This window comes from Opisthocomus hoazin, chromosome 3 (genome assembly GCF_030867145.1).
Source record: "Opisthocomus hoazin isolate bOpiHoa1 chromosome 3, bOpiHoa1.hap1, whole genome shotgun sequence".
In the NCBI taxonomy this organism is placed as follows: domain Eukaryota; kingdom Metazoa; phylum Chordata; class Aves; order Opisthocomiformes; family Opisthocomidae; genus Opisthocomus; species Opisthocomus hoazin.
In genome coordinates this window covers 25027002-25044295 of record NC_134416.1, presented here as the reverse complement: position 1 = coordinate 25044295, position 17294 = coordinate 25027002, and the positions used below count along the sequence as shown (strand labels likewise).

Sequence of the window (17294 nt, the reverse complement as noted above, 5' to 3'; positions counted from 1 at the left end):
TGATCTTCTTTGTATATTAGATTCAGCAGCTTATAATGAAATGCATTGAAGATTCCTGGAGTAAATCACATTTTTCTTAATATGTTTAAACAATTTTATGGAATCTTTTATTGATTGGAGGAGGAGCAGTTTCAGGAATAATGTGCTTAAATAGACATGACAAACCATCCAATTACCCAGCACTTCTCCAGGCTAATGCCCGCAGTAACGAGCATGTCACAAAACGGAGCCGCTTCCATTTGTGCCAGACCCCTGAGAAGCAGCGACCGTAAACCTCTGCAACGGGTGCGCTGGGGGATTTCAGCGATGACAGGGAGAAAAGCCTGTCACTGTACTAGCTGCATGGACAAATTTAGCACACTGTGAAATCTTGATTAAAATTACCCACCACCAGAATTAAATGGCCAACTTTCAGTAGTAAGGAATAGGGAGTTACGTCCAATTGAGCAGTGGCAATTCGGACAACACAGATTCCTCAGTGAAAGGATCGAAGCAAAATGCAAAATACAGTGCAGAACAATGAATGCAAACGCTGATGAAACATGCAAATAGTTGAATAGACTTTTATTACCAAATGAAACAACTGTGCTTTAAAACAGCAGCACATTCTAGTTAAAAAATTAACAAAGTCAAGGAATTTTATGTTAGAGCCAGGTGCTTAGTGGAACTAGAAATTTAAGGAAGTTTTCGCTTTTATTTGATGAGGCTTGGAAGAAAAACTTGTGTTCAGTTTTGTGAAAGAAATATTTCCTGTTGTTGAGCTTTTCTTTAGAAAGACATATTTCTGTTTCACTAGTGAGAGCAGTTGCGTAGCTATAAATGCACGGCAGGCTGCGCAGAACAGATCTTTAATTATACCTACCCTTGCGTGAGTTCACTGGGAGACAACTGCTCAAGCCTAAGAAGGATTAAAACATATTCAATGACTCTGAAAAAATGCCTTAATGCTAGTCTTCCTAAATCCCCTGTACTATTTGGAGCAATACGAGCTCGGCAACTTCTGTTTGTAAGTGAAAAGGAAAAACTTTACACTTTCATGCATTCATGCCCATGTCCTGCTTTACTAAAAGCCGGGGTCCTGCTTCACCAAATCCTGCAGTTCAGAACTGCCCAACGAACATCCTGATGCTCTGAGGGCTTTGATGTAAAGCTGCAGATGATATCAGAGTACCATGCAATGGTTTCCATGAAAGGACCTGCCAAGACATCATAGTCGTGGTCACATTCATCCAACTGGGATGGCCACTGACATTAAGTGATTTGCCCGGGGTTAGGAGTGAGTCCGTAGAGGAGTTTGAAAGAGGACCTCAGCCTGAAGAGTCCCAGCGTGACAGATTTTGCCTGCTACCAAGTGACATAGCCTAATACTGCTTGGCATGTGATAAATGAGCTGCATTTCCAGCATTTAGCAAGGCTGAGGTGTAGTCACGTCCCACCAGCCCCGCGGCCAGCAGTGTCTCCAGGGACAGGAGGCTGCTGCCTCAGAATAGAGGCACAGGCAGCCGGATCTCACTGGGAAATCTGGGGAAAGTAGAAAACACTCTACATCTGACAGAGGAAGTAACAAAACCAATCAAAAGTGCTTGAAAAGCTGCAGGCAAGGAGATGGTAGGTAAATGCTCCCCTGGCTCTCTCGAACCCCACTGACATTATGCTCCCAGGCCAAAAATGGAAATGTTGACTTCAGTAAAACCAGAAGCAAAGGGAGAAAACTGCACTCAGAAATCTCCTTTGCTTTTTATCTCTTTCAACCCTGAAGTTTTACGAAGAGAGCACCCGGGCATCGCTTCCCTCTCGCAGAGTGAAATGGGAAGCACTCGACAGCGGTGCATGGCCGAGGCAGTGCTGTGCGTGGGGCGGCGGCAGCCGGGAGCTGCGGTGGCACTGCGCAGCGCAAGGTGCACGCTTCAGCACAGGGAGGGTTTAAAAAACAGATAGTGGGCACAGTACAGCATTAGAAAAATGGATCACGTTAGTCTCTTATTCAGAGGGTTAATAGTATAATAGTAATCTAGAGAATAGTAATCTGCCAATTGGATAACAGTTTACTCATTCTGGGGAAACAGTGGCACGGAAGGGTTGTAGCACTGGCTATCCATCTCTGCAGCTGGACTGTAAACTAGAAGAGGTTTAAAACTGAACCAGGCAGTATGAAGCATGCGTACCAAGGAGTGACATGAAATCAGCATCAAAGCCACACACTGGGGAAAGAAACATCTGTACAGAGTCAGGTCAGCACTGAATGTGATAATGCCCCTTTATACAGGCGGCTGAGTAAAGAGCCTGTTTCTCTATAGATGAAAAAGTTTTCTTTATCCTTCTTTCTAGCCATGTTCCTCACTTCCTTCACTCTGATCCTGTTAAAAACCCACTGCTTTATTCGACAGATGGGAGCTGCCAGCCTGTTTGCCATGCTCCAGTGGTCCGGTTTCCTGCTGGTGGCCGTCGCGAGAGTTTGCAGCTCGTGAGCTCTCCCCAGCCCTGGGCTTCAGAAAAAATGCTTTTCTGTATTTAAGCATTTTTTTCAAGGATTCCCACTCAGTTGTGCGTGATGACATTTACCACGTCAACTGTGACTACGAAGCAAATGCATCTGGGTGCATTCCCCAGCACAGGGACCAGCCGGCACAGAAACTCTCTCCTCCATGCTGCTGAACTCTGCACCCTCCTGAGGAGTGACCGTGTGCCATCTGCCCCATAGGACAGGCCCAATGGCACAGGCTAAGTCTCAGACTGGGCTTAGGCACCAGCTGGGAGGGTATGAATTTGCTGGGAGCAGAACTGGGATAGGGATTTCTCAGGGCAAAGAGTGGCTTTGATCACTGAGCTCTGGTGCTGGGGATGCTCCTGATTTCATGCAGCATGGACACAGCCAGCATCCATAGTACAGACACAGCCATTGTCTCAGGAAAACGGATAGCTTGTCATCTACTTGAATGTTTATGCTAAAACAAGAAATGTCAAGGCTTGAAGGAAGCAAGATCTTACCTGCTGGGAAAGGGGTATTGAGAGGGGAGTATGAACTAGACCCAAGGTCCAAATCATTTAGGACACGCTCTGCAAGTGGCCTTGAGCTCCGTGCTGGGCTTACTGTGGCTCTGAAGGGGCTGTAGACCAAGCAGCCTGACTGGCACACAAAGGAGGGCCAAATGCACCACTGGTGAGCACGGGGGGAGAATGTCCAGTTGGACGGGCGAGGTGGGAATGGTGGGAATGGAGGGGTGGGCACTGGCAGCCCCAGCTGGGGAGGAGGTTGCTGGTAGACAGAGTCTGCCTGGTGCTGGTGCTCTCTGGAAATACAAGCAGGCAGGGGCCAGGGCATCTCCATTGCAGCTCTGCACCCAGGCTTCTGTCTGATTTTGGCAGCCCTCTGCTGACAGCGATACAGAGCCCAGAGCCTTGCTCCCACATCGTGTATATGTGGGTCCTGCTCTCCACCGCAACGGACACTGCTCTGCACATATGTGCCAGTGGCACCCCGAATGCCAGCCTCAGAGGGGCTCAGCCCTTGTACCCCCGAACACCAGCCTTGGTGGGCTTCACCCTTGTGCCCCAGATGCCATCCCCAGCAGGCTCAGCCTCTGCCCATGCTAAGCAGGCCCTTTGCTGGGGTTAATCCAGACCCCAGAGCAGTGAGAGGGCTGTGGCGCGAGCAGTCCGGCCCCCCGCCCCCCCATATTTAGCAGCAGCATCGGTCCATGCAGTGGGTGAATCATCTGCGTCCAGCCACCTCCTTTCACCGTGCCTTTCACTATGACTCTGGGGATTTCCACAGAGAGGCGAGAGCTGCTGCTGTCAGTAGGGCAGAGCTGGGGGGTCCTGCATGCCAAAGCCCCCACAAGTAGCGGGGGGGCAGCTCCTCTCCTTACCCCTGCCAGGGCCCTGCGAGGGCTGGCTGGTCCCCAGTGAGGGCAGCGAGGATGGGATGCTCCTCTCCCTCCACCCAGCAGTTGGGCAGCCAGCCAGCCACAGTGAAGGTGAACCACTGGGATGTAGAGACAGCAAGCTGCTGCTGTGAGCAATTAATTTTTAATTCCGCTGAGGGCTTCTATTCCACCTTCCCCCCCGCATCCCCGGGGGAAGGCTGCCGACACATCTTGCTGGAGCTTGCAGTGTTTGGCTCTGTGCCTGACTGTGAGGGATGAGAGAGGGGTGTCCCTGGCCAGCCCTGGTGGGTGCTGCCTGGGAGCCCCTCTGGAGCAGCTTCTTTCCCGGATCAGCTTTCAAGGATGGGGCACCCGAGGCACCCTGAGGGCTGGGGCTGTGTCCTGGCTCAGTGGGATCTGTCTGTGTCACTGGCTGTGGGGCCAGGCTCGCTGGGGCTTATTTTCCCAAAGGCTCCTTCTCCTTCAAAGCAGCATCCACCAGCAAGAGATGCTTCTGGTCAAGTTGGGCTACAAAGACGCTGGATGGCAGGAGCACGCTGCCAGCCAGGGCACCTTCCCACCATGCTGGCCACAAGCATGTCCCCTCTGTAGCTGGAAGCCATTTGGACATGTTCACTCTTCCCCTTTGAAAGAAGAATAATAAACGTTCCTCTGCAAAGGCAGCTGCAAGCTACGCAAACCCAAAGCTTGCCCCTGAGAAGCACCACTGAGGGCTGTCAGGAGGGACTTGCTAGGTTCACCGCCAAGGAGGCAAAATTGCCTGAAATACTGGGAACTGCCACCTGCCTGGTAGTTGCCCTTCGCATCCAAGGGCAGCTCAGAGGCCCTCGGCGCAGGCACAGCAGAGCGTGCAGCTGTCCAGCCCGGCTGCAGATCCCCTCCTCTCCCCGCTCAAGCCATTCCTCTGCTTAGAAATGTTATTTTGGGAAAGAAGTGAATAATGGGAACAGCACTGGAAGAGCACGGGGAATTCAGCAAACAAAAGAAAAGCTGCTATTTTTGAAAATGCCTCAAACTGGTAACCGTGGCTTGTTTTAACTCCTTCTTTCCCGGCTGCCTCTTCACTGCCCTGCGCAGAGTGCCGTCTGCAGGCACAGTGGGACCCACACGCAGGACAGGAGTGTTTTACTACAGGCTCCCAGTACAGGAGCAACACCACAGTGAGCTACTAACTGTCACACAGTGAGCTTATAGTGAAATACACTTTGATTTTTAGTCAGACACTTTGAATTAAGTGAGATGGGGCTTTCTGCAACGGCCCCAGTGTTTAATGAAAAGAGGATAACTCAGGCACACCATCACCCTGCTAGCTCTTCTGTCACCTTTTGTCATCTCCAAAAGAATTGTACGTTTCTAACTGGGGCATCACAAGCACTATGTGGACTTGGTGAATGGGGGGCTCTAACCTTGCAGAGCAGCTTGCTGCCCATGGTTCACAGAGAATAGGCCATCACTGCTGCAAGAAAAGAAACTGAATCTGCCAAGGCTGCAGATCCAAGAAGACATCTACCATTATAAACTCATCTCCATACATTCACTGAGACCCCCTCAGACCTGGCGTGGAGAATGTTATACTGCTGTTTCATCAGATCTCATTTATCATTGCCACTAGTGTGACCAGGTCTGCAAGGTCTCTCTGCAGCCCTGGCCAGCACCAGCACAGCTCTCCTGCCTGTGGCATCCTGCGCCGAGGGAAGCACGGGTGGCATCTGGGCCACAGCCATGGGCAGCTCCGCAGGTTGTCCTGACCAAAGAGACCAGCCACCTTCTTGTGTGGGCTAAAATCTAGCAGAAGAGAGGCAGAGTAGGAAATAAACATGGAGGAACCGCTGCCCTGATGATGCTGGAGGAAGAATGACGACGGTCTAAGCTCTTGTTTTCAGTTCCTAAAGCGACAGGGCCTGCCTGCAGGCTGCTGTGTGTGTCGGCTGGGGATCCCACGGATGCCATAGAGGCAGCAGCAGGGTTGGGGGCTGCTATCTCACAGACAATCTCATTTCTGAATTGCCAGAAAAAAGTTAATTTTGTTTCGGGAAAAAGGCTCCAGACACTTCTCCCTGGATCTTCACTTCCAGGAGCAGTATGAGAAAACAAAAATCCGTTTTTTGTTCAGAAAGGGTTCCTCTTTCCACTGCCCCTGACCTTCTCAAGTCCCAACACTTCTGCCTTTCACTCAACCCTGCTTCTCAGCATTTACCTTGGTGGGTACAAGTGAGACTTCCTTGGCAAGAGTCACTCAGCTCCTTCATCAGGCTCTGACAGCAGAGGTAAAGCAAAATGTAGACTGTCTTTCTGCAGAAGTGCCTGTTACCTTCTTCAAGCAGATGGCTCTTCAATAACTCCGTGACTGCATAGTGCCACATAGACCTCAGAGCTGTAAGTGGTTTAATATCATGTGCTGTCAAACATTACGTACCTTGCAACATACGTTGGGGATTTTGATTTTTGAAACTCTGCAATGTGGCAAGGAAGAACTGAAAATTCTGATAATGTTCTCAATCTTCAACAGTAAAATAATTGAAAGTGAAAGCTGAACTGAAACTATTGAAAGTGAAATTAGAGTGCTGTGTCAAATCAGCAATAACTTTCAAGCAAGTGGAGACCGTGGTTAGACTGAAAGATGCATCCTTGGCCAGCTGTAATTTTGCACTCTTCTTGTTCATGTCAGCCTGTGAAAGAAGTCCGCAAAAATGCAGGCTACCCTTCAGATTAGACTGTTTTAGTAGGGTCAGAACGACTTTATATGAAAAATCTCATGCAAGATAAACAGCTATGAATAAGACATTTGACAGGCAGGACCAGAGGACAACAGACAGTGTTTCTGCTGAGATATAATTGCTCTAATTGGACCTGGGCTTGCTAAAATGGTAAAGTTAAAGAGGACTCTGCAATCATGCTGCCATTCTGCACAAAAGAATAGTGTTGTGATAGGAAGCATGTAGAGGTTGTGGAAATAATCAACGGCTTTGTGTTCGCTTCCCCCTGGCATCTTGGATTTGCCTTTAGGAACATGCACACAACATGAGCAGAATACTTTCTTTAGAGTTAAAGGTTCTTGGGGCTGAATTGCTTCATAGCTGAAGTCTCTTCGAGTATTACTCAGCTGAACTTAGACACTTCAAATGAGCTGGATCCACTGTGTTTCTGCAGTCCTGGAGGAGATGTAGGAAGGCCGTATTAGGCATAATCGGGGAACCTGCCCGTGCTAGGAGTGAGGAAATTTGGCAAGGAAAGAAGCAAACTTTGACCGTCTTCCTCTGTAACTTGCCTTCTCTGGAGCAAAAGCCTGAAAACTACCTGATCTTTTTGTCTAATAAAACCTCCGTACTCATCATCTTGGGGCTGTCCAAAACCTAATCTCTTCTGTAACATGAGAACAAGCATGATAACTTTTAAAGACAAAATATTTGTTCTCCAGCAGCATGTGCTGTGCAAGAGTTGGCTGTGTAGTTTATCTCCAGCCCTGTTTTGAACCCAGGGTCCAGCAGAGAAAGCAGCTCTTTTAGCCACCATTACATCAGACGGCAGCAAAATGACGGAGCATCAACATTTTTCTCTCCTGCCGCCCTCAAGCAACTCCATTTCACATGAGGTTTGGGTGGCCCACACCGTGGACAACCTGTGACACTGGGCAATGCTACCAGAGGTCCTTGCCGGGCCAAACGCAGCGATGATGGCAGAAGAGCCAAGACGTGGCAAGCCTGTCCCTGGCCTCATCCCGCTGTCACCCAGGCACTTTGTCCAGCCCAGGGCTCTCCCTTACCCATGTGGCATCACTTGTCCCGCGGTCCATCCTGCTCCTGTGCCAGGCCAGCCTGGCTCTGGCCCACTCCTGAGCCCCCATTCTCTCGACAGGGAAATTCAGCACACTGCTAAGAGGCTTTGTGACAAACATGGCAGGTATAAACCTGTCTCAAAGCCTTTCAGCCCCAGTGTGCACCTGCTTCTGTGCACAAACATTGTTGTCTGCCCCTCTGGAGTTTCTAAGTAAATGTGCAGAAATACTGGTGTGACGCCTAGGAGCTGCTCCTGCCCCTGTGCAGCACTCACACAGGGCTCCCCAAGTGAGGCCACTTATGCATAAATAGACAACCCATCTTATCGCACCCTCCCTAACAAAAATCCCTTCTCAGATCACCTGCAGTTATGCCCTGTGGCTCCTGTCCTTTGCTCACGTTGCCAATACCAGCTCCAGGTTGCAGGAACTCCAAAGGAGTGTTTCAGACAAAATCAGAAGGGACTTCTCAACACAAGTCCAACTAAAAAGAGAGAATGTGCTCATTTCCAGCTGGTATGTCTGTGATAAGCCAAAGCTCATAATAAAACTAATAAAAAACTCTAAGGATAGAAATCAGTGAGATTTACACAGCTGAAACTTTGCACAACACTGTGAACATGTACAGCAAAAAGTCTTGAATTACAAAAGAAGAGAAAGAGAGCTAAACCTAGATCCATCTGCTCTTTCCCATGAGAGGAGGCATGGCTGGGAATTCTGGGCACTGGGCAAATTAAAACCAGCATTTCAGCCCAAACTACAAACTTCTTGACCTTTCTGTGTATAAATCAGATCCTTACATTATCTCAGTGTCATTTCATGGCTGAAAGCAATTCAGCAACTATCAGCACAGCCAGACTGAAATACAGCAGAACAGGATCTGAGCACTTCAGCTCTTAATGATTAGATGTTTCTGTGGAAATGAATCTTACAAAAAAATGAAGTTCGGCAGAAAGTTGATGGCATGTTGAGACCGCAGAAGGGAGAGGAACTTTACAACTCATCCTTCACATTTTCCACCTATAGGATTTCAACATTTGCTAAAGTTACAGTGAGGGCAGCTTCTTCACAGTGCTCCCTCTGGGAAATATCACATTCAGCAATTCCTGAATTACAGTTTCTAATTATATTTTCATACTGTAATGCTGTCTGAAATGCAAATTTGATGACAGAATAATTCGATCCATATAAAATAATTACAAAATTACTGTTTCTCAAACCTCAATTCATACTCCCTGCTATTTAAGAAGATAAATTTAACAGCAGCAGAAGTACAGCCAAAACATAGTCTATTTTTTTAACTGTTATCTGACTATAACTGTCTGCAAAGATTTTGGCTCACCATGCAAGTTTATTTCTAAAATATGACTACCAAAAACATTCCAGAGTTAGGATATTTGTTACTTTAGCTTGGAACCAACAATCAGGTCAACTTGTCTGTTGCAGTCAGAGTAGCATACGCATGGCATCTGGGTTTAATTGGAAAAGCAACTGTTGATTAAAATACCACATCTCTACTGCAGCTCAGTTATCATCTGAACCAGTTGGTGCTAATGTTGATGCAGGATGTTAAATTAGCACAATGTAATGATTTTTAGCTGGGTGGAAAACAGCTTCTGTAATATGTAATATAAGAGCCTGAAACTCCATACTGCTACAGCAGTTCCCACTGTCTGACAATTCCCCCTCCCTGTACGGAAGATTTTACTCCTCCCCCCTGAAATACTGCCTTGAGTAGCAGCTAAGATCTTCAAAAGCACAGCAGAAATCTCATTTTGTTTGAAAAAATGCAAGAAGGAATCAGTGCTCTGTGTTGCAAGGTTTTTTAGGCTTTATTATGCTTCTAGCCTAAATTTAGATTGTCATTGTCCATCAACTCAACCAGATCAAGGGAGAGTACACTAAAGGCTTGAAGTGTGTTATTATTACTAGGCTAGAGGCATCAACAGCTTGCATCTGTTTTGTAATTTCACACACAGCTGTGTGAAAAGTGACTCCAGGAAATCTCAGCCTTTTTTTCAGCCAAGGTCTCTCCTAAGGTGAAGTGCTCCAATTCCTCAGGCACTGCTGGTTTGCTCCCCATTCTCCATGGATGAGGAGACTGTCAGAAAAGATTGTGTGTGTGCAAGGGGGTGACATTTTCAAATAATATGAAGGTTGCTGGGAGGTATGAGGGTCAACCTGGCCTTCCCAGAAGAAGGTGGAGTGTCACCATGCCCCTGTGCATCTCAATTTATTCTTTTTATTTCACAGGATTTCAAGTCCAGGTAAGCTGGCAGTGTAACGGTTATGGTGTCAGGCAGAAGACAAGGGATGGGCTGCAGGCACCTTTCCTTCCCTCTCGGCCATAGGAAGGAACCTACAGGTTGCTTCTTTACTCACAGTGGGTGAAGGCACGGCAGGGCAGAGATGGCAGGATGAGCATTATGTTGCCTGGTAATTTCACACAATCCCAACATGAAATCCGACTGTTTGTCAAAAGGGTTTCGTACAGAGTTGATCAGCGAAAATGAGAGCAGAAAATCACCGAGCAGAGGCACACAGCCCTGGGATGGCTTTCCCACACGCTCCCCAGCCCTGGCCCTGAAGAGTGACCTATGCCTCTCCTCCAGACGCAGACCCTCGTTCTGCCTGTGAGCTCCCTGCCTGACCATGTCTCGGCCATCCCCACCTCCAGGGCTCAACGGGGCCTGAGCCGACAGGATGCCCGAAGCCCCCCAAGACTCAACAAGAGGGGACAGAGCTGGTCATTCTACCAGACTGGGAACATCCCTGTGCATCCTCAGTGGCACTCACCAGCTTCCCCAGTAATGCTGTCTCTCAGACCTCTTGTCACAACATGGCTGGGACCCTTCTGGTAAAACGTGAAGCATTTTATCATCCTCCTCTCTCAGGTCGAGTTAGTGCCTTGAAGACTTGCTCAGTATCACTAAAGCAAGGTATGACCATTCCAGCTGGAGATGAGGGACCTGTTTTTAAAATATTCCTAGTGAAGAGCTATTGAGTAAAAGCTGCATCAATTATTTTTCACCTTGCAGGTGTTTTCAAGGCATCAAATGCTACCGGACACTATATTCCTGAAAGGAATATATACCTGAAAGGAGGTTGTAGCGAGGCAGGTGCTCATCTCTTCTCCCAGGTAACTGGCAATAGGACGAGAGGCAATGGACTCAAATTGCATCAGGGAAGGTTTAGATCGGATATTAGGAAAAATTCCTTTCCTGAAAGAGTGGTCAGGCATTGGAACAGGCTGCCCAGGGAGGTGGTGGAGTCACCATCCCTGGAGGTGTTCAAAGAATGTGCAGATGTGGCACTTCAGGACGTTGTTTAGTAGGCATGGTGGTGCTGGATGGATGGTTAGACTTGATGATATTAGAGGTCTTTTCCAACCTTAATGATTCTACGATTCTACAATTCAAACCTAAATGAATGAGGTGAAGACCCAGCCCTCGTTGAGCATCGTTGCCACACCGATGATTCAAGTCCAACCTGACAGGCAACCACAGCTATATGTGGAGCCATATCCCCCAGATGTGGAGGTGAATGACTTTTTCTGAATGGCAAGTGCCGCTCAGCTTGAATCTGTCCCCGCACTCCATGTCCCCGTGCCTCGCCAGCCTTGCCCCACTGATGTAAACTGGCGAGCAAGCAGACCTCAGAGGTTGTGGTCCCATCAGCGACGTCCCCCTGCCCTCCCCTCCTGCCCCCAGCACCCAGAGTCTGGGGGGACTCACATGCAGGTGGGGGGGCACAGACCACCTTCAGCTGAAACACGGCTCCTCAAGCCAGGTGGGGAGCAGCTGTGCCCAGCTCAGCCTGGCCAGCTCACCCAGGCGAGGATGCCGAGAGCCCAGCTCCCTGCAGGAAGGCTGAGCACGGGGTGCGAGCACCTCCTCGGCGAAGCTGCGAGGCTCCTAAACCCTGGTCAAGATTCCTCATCCACTGATGCACTGGCACCAGGTGAAGAATTTCATAAAGACAATTTAAAATATTTCACCCCCTCAAACATTGATATTTCAGGCACAAGAGTTAAATTGGAAAGAACAGATGAGATAACGTCAAGTGAAATCATTTAGAGGTTTCAGATGTATTTATCCTTGTTGCTCTGTTAAGAATGCCAAATGCAATGAAATCTAGAGCATTAAGCCATGACTTTCCTTACAGAAGTGCTTTCAGTTTTAATCTCTGCCTTGGCTACCTTTCTGAAACAATTACTTCTGTTGCATTTAGTAACATCAGAATAATTTTTATAGAATTTTTTTATCTTTTATTGCTCTGAGTTTCAAATTGTTTTGTAGCTCCGTGATTGCTTCAGAGTGGCAGCTGTTTTAGAAAATCGTTACCGTTATCAATAAACCCTTTGAACTTCGGGAGGAAGGGAACAGGAGTATATAATTAGAGAAGATAAGCACGATCTAGCATACTTTTCCAGGAAATAGCGCACACGATGCTTCAGCTGTAATCTGTTCTTCGAACGAATCTGTATGTTCCCACACAAACAAACTCAGGCTACGTCGCTAAACTTCAGCAGCGCTGGGATCTCCTTCCCTGTACCAGCCCCCTCAGAGTAAGTGCAATACAGAAACAGACCTAAACTCCCTCTTCTGTGTACAAAAAGACTCAAATGGCATTTCATTTTTCAATTACCGTGGTGCTGTTCATGCTGCAGTTCTTCTTTTAGCTATTCTAACCACTCTCAACCCACAACAGAAGGAAAAAAAAAAAGCGAAATCGAGCTGTACTTGTGCATGTGAGAAAAACCCTGTGTTACAGCAATGTTCTCTTGGCATATTTCAGATAATTTTTCAGGAAGCTCTTGATCCTTTCCTCTGCAAACACTATACAGTCGAGAGTGCTGCATGCCCCGGGAGAGGGACAGAAAGCCCGGGGAGCGCACGGGGTGCGGGGACTCCGTGTGAACAAAGATGATTTAAAGACTTCAACTTTGGGAGTTGGATTCAAGCTGTTCCTAGCTGTATCGGCTGCTGGTTTCTCCCTCACTGAATACGTTGGGTACAAACCCGCCTGACTTGGGCAGCATAAAAAAACTACAAGTTCCAACAGAGGTATAAAGCTGTAAAGATGCCCAAATCAACACAATAGAGAAACATAATTTCTTTTAACTCCCAAATGCATTAGCCTAGGATTACTCATGTTCATTTGTATTCCTAAAGTGTCAAACGAGAACAATATAATTTTATTCCCCTTTCATGGATCATTAATCTAAATTTAACTCCGCTTTGCAGTCTGCACACAGAATTAGTAACTGGAAGCAGCTTTGCATTTATCTGATAGTGCCGGGCTTGTTCATAAAGGCAAACTTCCAGCCAAAACAAACAAGTGAAAAAAATATCAGTCACGATAAGCTGCTTTCTATTCTATTTCTTTTTTAAAGGAAAAAAAAATACCTGAAGAGAACATAAAGCAAATGGTTACCTCACACTGCAGAAATGCAAGTTTTTAATAGTCCATGCTCTGGCAGCCCCTGAGAAACAGCAGCGGCGGCGGCGGCGGCGGGGATAAATCCAGCATCCACCAGGTTCTCACAAGGCTTTGGCTGCGCGGCCGAAACCGCAGGCTCTGCCTCCAGCTGACGTCAAGGCGGCTGTCACATGGCCCGGCGCAAGCCCGGGGAGCACTGGTTGTCCTGGCAACCCCAGCACTGCTCCGAAATTATTTCAATAGGTCATCTGTCATACTGCGCGCACATTGGAACCATCACGGGCGCCCGGACAAGCCAAACACCAAGGGCTCGCTGGAGCTGGCTGCGCCGGAGGGGTTGCTCCCATCGTCGACGCTCTCTTAACCCTGTCCCCATATGAAAACCTGCCTCTCTCTTCCTCTTCCTCCTGTATCCTCAGCCTCTGGCAGAAAAAAATCTTATACACCCGTTTTGCCCCAGAAAAGGGGCAGAAGCGCTGCCCTCCGTGCATACCGGGGCACCTCGATGATGCACAGCCGGGTGCTGCACCAGCTAGCTAAAATTAGGGTCTTTCCAAATGACACACAGCTGAGGTTTTATTCACAGCCATGGAGATGGGTGTTCCGTCGCCAGCATCTCTGCCCAGATTCGGGGCAAGGGAGCAGCGGTCCCTGCCGAAGCGCTGCGGGGCTGCGGGCCGACCCCTAGACGTGCCTGACCAGCTCGGCCTTGCACCCCTGAGCCTCAGCCACCAGCCCCTCCTGCTTGCCTGCCCGCGATGCCTCCCCTGCTGCTCCCGGCAAAACACCCTGGGAAGGGGGGCGAAGCAGTGCCTGCCTCCACCTGGCTCCGACTCAGCTCTGCAGAGCCCTGTCCTGCAGGCACTGACACCACACCAGTGTCTCAGATTTCACTGTAACTCTAGCTAAAATCCACTCCTTCCCCCAAATTTCCTTTTTTTTTTTTCCTCTGCACACCATCTTAGCAGAGCCCCACAGCACATGCACACAGCGGGGCAGGATGTGGGAGAGGCTGGGAGGAGAGAGAGGCTTTCACTTGTAAGCAGCAGGGAGGAAAGGCAAAGTGTCAGCAACAATGAAATACTCCTGTGATCGTCTGATTCATTGACGGTCACTGACCGGTGCACGGGATACAAAATACCTGGAACCACCTGCAGTAGATGGCTGTGGTGAAAGCAGAAGCAGATATAAAGCCACATGGGTGCTGCAAACGCAAACACCAGGGCATCCTCAGCTGAAGCTGGCTTTGGCCCCTCTGCAACAGGTGAAAGAAAAAGTGCTAAACAAGAAAAGACAGCCTGGGATGGTGCATAAAGGGGTGCTGGGGAGGGCTTCCCACCATCCAAGGCAGAAGGAGGATCATGGGGATGTGGGCCTGGCGGGCAGCGGGGGGACCGCTGAGCCCCATTGCCCTCCTCTGCATCCATCTCCCGAGTGTGAGAGCAGCAGGCACGCAGGGTATTTAGCTCAACACCAGCAACACCCAGTGCTGGTTTATGTAGCATTTAGTGAGACGTGAATCTCTCTCCAATACAGCTTACAAACCACCTTTCCAGCAGCACTGCTGTGCTGGACCTTCCCAGGGCAGTTCATACTGTGGGTCAAAGCCCTCCGGGATCATGAGCTGCCCCCTGGGCCTTGATGCAAAGCAGTGAAAAGGGCTCAAGGAGTTATTACAATAGTATAAGGCAGCCCCCTTTGCCTAAAATTCATGCCTTTAAAAGAAAATATTCACAGTTAGCCGGGAAACCTGTGACGATTTAACAGAACAAGAATGAAGTGATGAGTTTTAAAAATCCCACAGATGACTACATGTGTTACAAACAATCACACATATTAATCCAGTATAGAAGGCTAAAACTTCATGTCAACACCCAGTAATAAAATTGTACCATAACATACAGATGTATTTTTTCACTTAATGGCAATGTTTGCACAGTACAACAGAAAGTTTGGGATTGCAGTCTGAAAAGATATCCTTCAACACTGCATGGTGCATTATTTTCTATCCGTCTGTCAGAAATGTGTGCACATGATTTCAATGTTTTTGATTCTTTTAAAAGCCCTTTCACAAAAGTGGACAATGCAACACATGCATCTGAGTGGTCACAAAATATTTCAATGGCATTTTGCGGATGCCCGAAGGGCTGGTGGGGGCGGCCGGGCAGGGTCCCCCCGGAGCTCCCCGCAGCAGCAGCCCAGGGACCCACATCTGCTCCGCTCCCATGTTAGCCTGGTACTCCACACCTACAGACACACGCGTGTGCAGAGCACCTCTGTCCTCCAGCATAAAAACAACCCTTGCTCTCTCCTTTATGGGGTATTTCTGCTGCAGGACAAGAGCCCTCAGGAGTTTTTTAACCATGCATGGTGTTTATAAGGACGTGCTAATTATACGCTGTGAAGGTTATAATTTTCAGCCAGCTGAAAGATGCTGAGTGAAATAAAAAAGGGGCAATGCTGTGAAAAACATACAATAATGGCAGCCTAAAGTGTCTTGTTCCCGGTTCCCAGCGCTTGACAGGGGTCCCACTGCATGTCCCCGCTGATGGTGGCTGGGGATGTCTCCTCCATGGGGAGATTTTCTGAATTTCCGACTGAAACCCCTACTTCTCCCCAGCACTTGCAGTAACCCACAAAGCTTTCCAGGACTAGGGGCAAAGGAGACCTCTACACCACACAGACGGACACAGAATGAAAGCAAAAAGCCAAAGAATCCTGCTAAAAATAGCAGAAGAGCCTATATTCCCTGATTTAACTTAACTTTGCCACAGTAAAACCCCCAACACCAAACCAGTCTCTTCTGCACTGTCAATCAACCAAGTGAGCACAAAGCAATGAGACACGGGCACTGACTGGAAAAATACATTAAAGATATTTAAAGGCTGAAGCCTGCTGAGAAGCAAATGCATTGCATCCACCTGGGACCACGGTACAAAGACTCACACTCCTTCTCCCACTACAGGGACGTCATGCCTCACAGGGAAAGGTTTCTATCCTGCATTTGGGACCTCCTCCCTCCCTCCCATCCCTCCAAGTCTGGGACCTGTGGCAGGAACTACCAGGGGACATGAGTTGGTTCCCTCACCCTCAACATGATGAACAGTCCACCAGAGCTTCATTGACTACAGTAACAGGTGTTACATGTATCATAATATACACATAGATATCTCTAATACCTAAATCTGCCTAGAACATACATGTATCGGGACCTGTGTAATAGCTTACACACAGATAGAAGGTGCTAGAAGGTGGGATGCAATCCAGCTCTTCCTCCCGTGCTTCTTTTGGCTCTGCAGAGCTAACAATAGATAACATTTGTTTGCCCATAAAATGGAAGACACGCAGGGAGCAGAAATTCTATATGGGTTGATCTTTGAACCCACAAAAGACTATATCTTCCCTGGTGTCAATCCTTGCTCTCAGAAAGGAGCCACATCCCTGTAAGCAGCTGAGAATCTAGTGTTGGCTTTCCTCTTACCAAAACAACACTTAGAAAAGTGCTGCATCTTGAAATCTTCCCCCAAACATGCATGACTTTTTACTGTTATTAATAAAATGAAGAAAAAAAAGCTAGTAGGCATAGTTTTAATGTATTATATACATATAAAAAAAACCCCACGTGTTTTACTGGCCTCATCATCTTGCTGTTTGAAAGAGTGGATAATGTTTCTGTTGGCATCAGTTACATAGATAAAAAAGAGACAGAAACAGAGCTCAGCAAAATGTTGTCATGTTGACTTTTGCTCTTGTAGAAAAACAGGGTGGAAAAAAACCCACAGGAAAAGACATTTTAGTTTTGGTACAGCTGACATGGCACTACCAGCACAGGGGGGGTTGGAATAAAAACAAGAAGGGAAAGTGATTCAGCCTACCCCTTTCACTGACGGTGGCCCAGTGAAAGAATTATTGTTTGAGTCAAATCAGGTGGAAGATGGTTTGCCAGGAATGCAGCACTGTAAGAAAATCCTGCGCACTCCATATATCTGTCATGGCTCTTTAGTGCCACTAATTCCTGCTCCCAGGGAGAGTGAATGATTCCACTTTCAGAAACAACAATTTTGGATTCCTGTACAGCACCATATGCTTTGGGGATTCCCCCAGCACCCTTCCTAGCAGTTAGAAGAGCCACCGGACTGGAGCTCTGGGAGGGTGTGAGCATCGGCAGTGAGAACATATTCCCAAAAAAA

General features: G+C 48.0%; 1 protein-coding gene across 1 annotated transcript in view; it reads right to left on the bottom strand.

Annotated features, from left to right (window-relative positions):
* NCALD (neurocalcin delta) overlaps positions 1–13265 on the bottom strand; it is a 64297-nt gene extending 51032 nt beyond the window's left edge. Inside the window, exon 1 of the mRNA XM_075415770.1 lies at positions 13099–13265. The gene's annotated coding sequence lies outside the window, so the exon portion shown is untranslated. The remainder of the gene's footprint in view (positions 1–13098) is intronic.
* Between the last annotated feature and the right edge of the window lie 4029 nt (positions 13266–17294).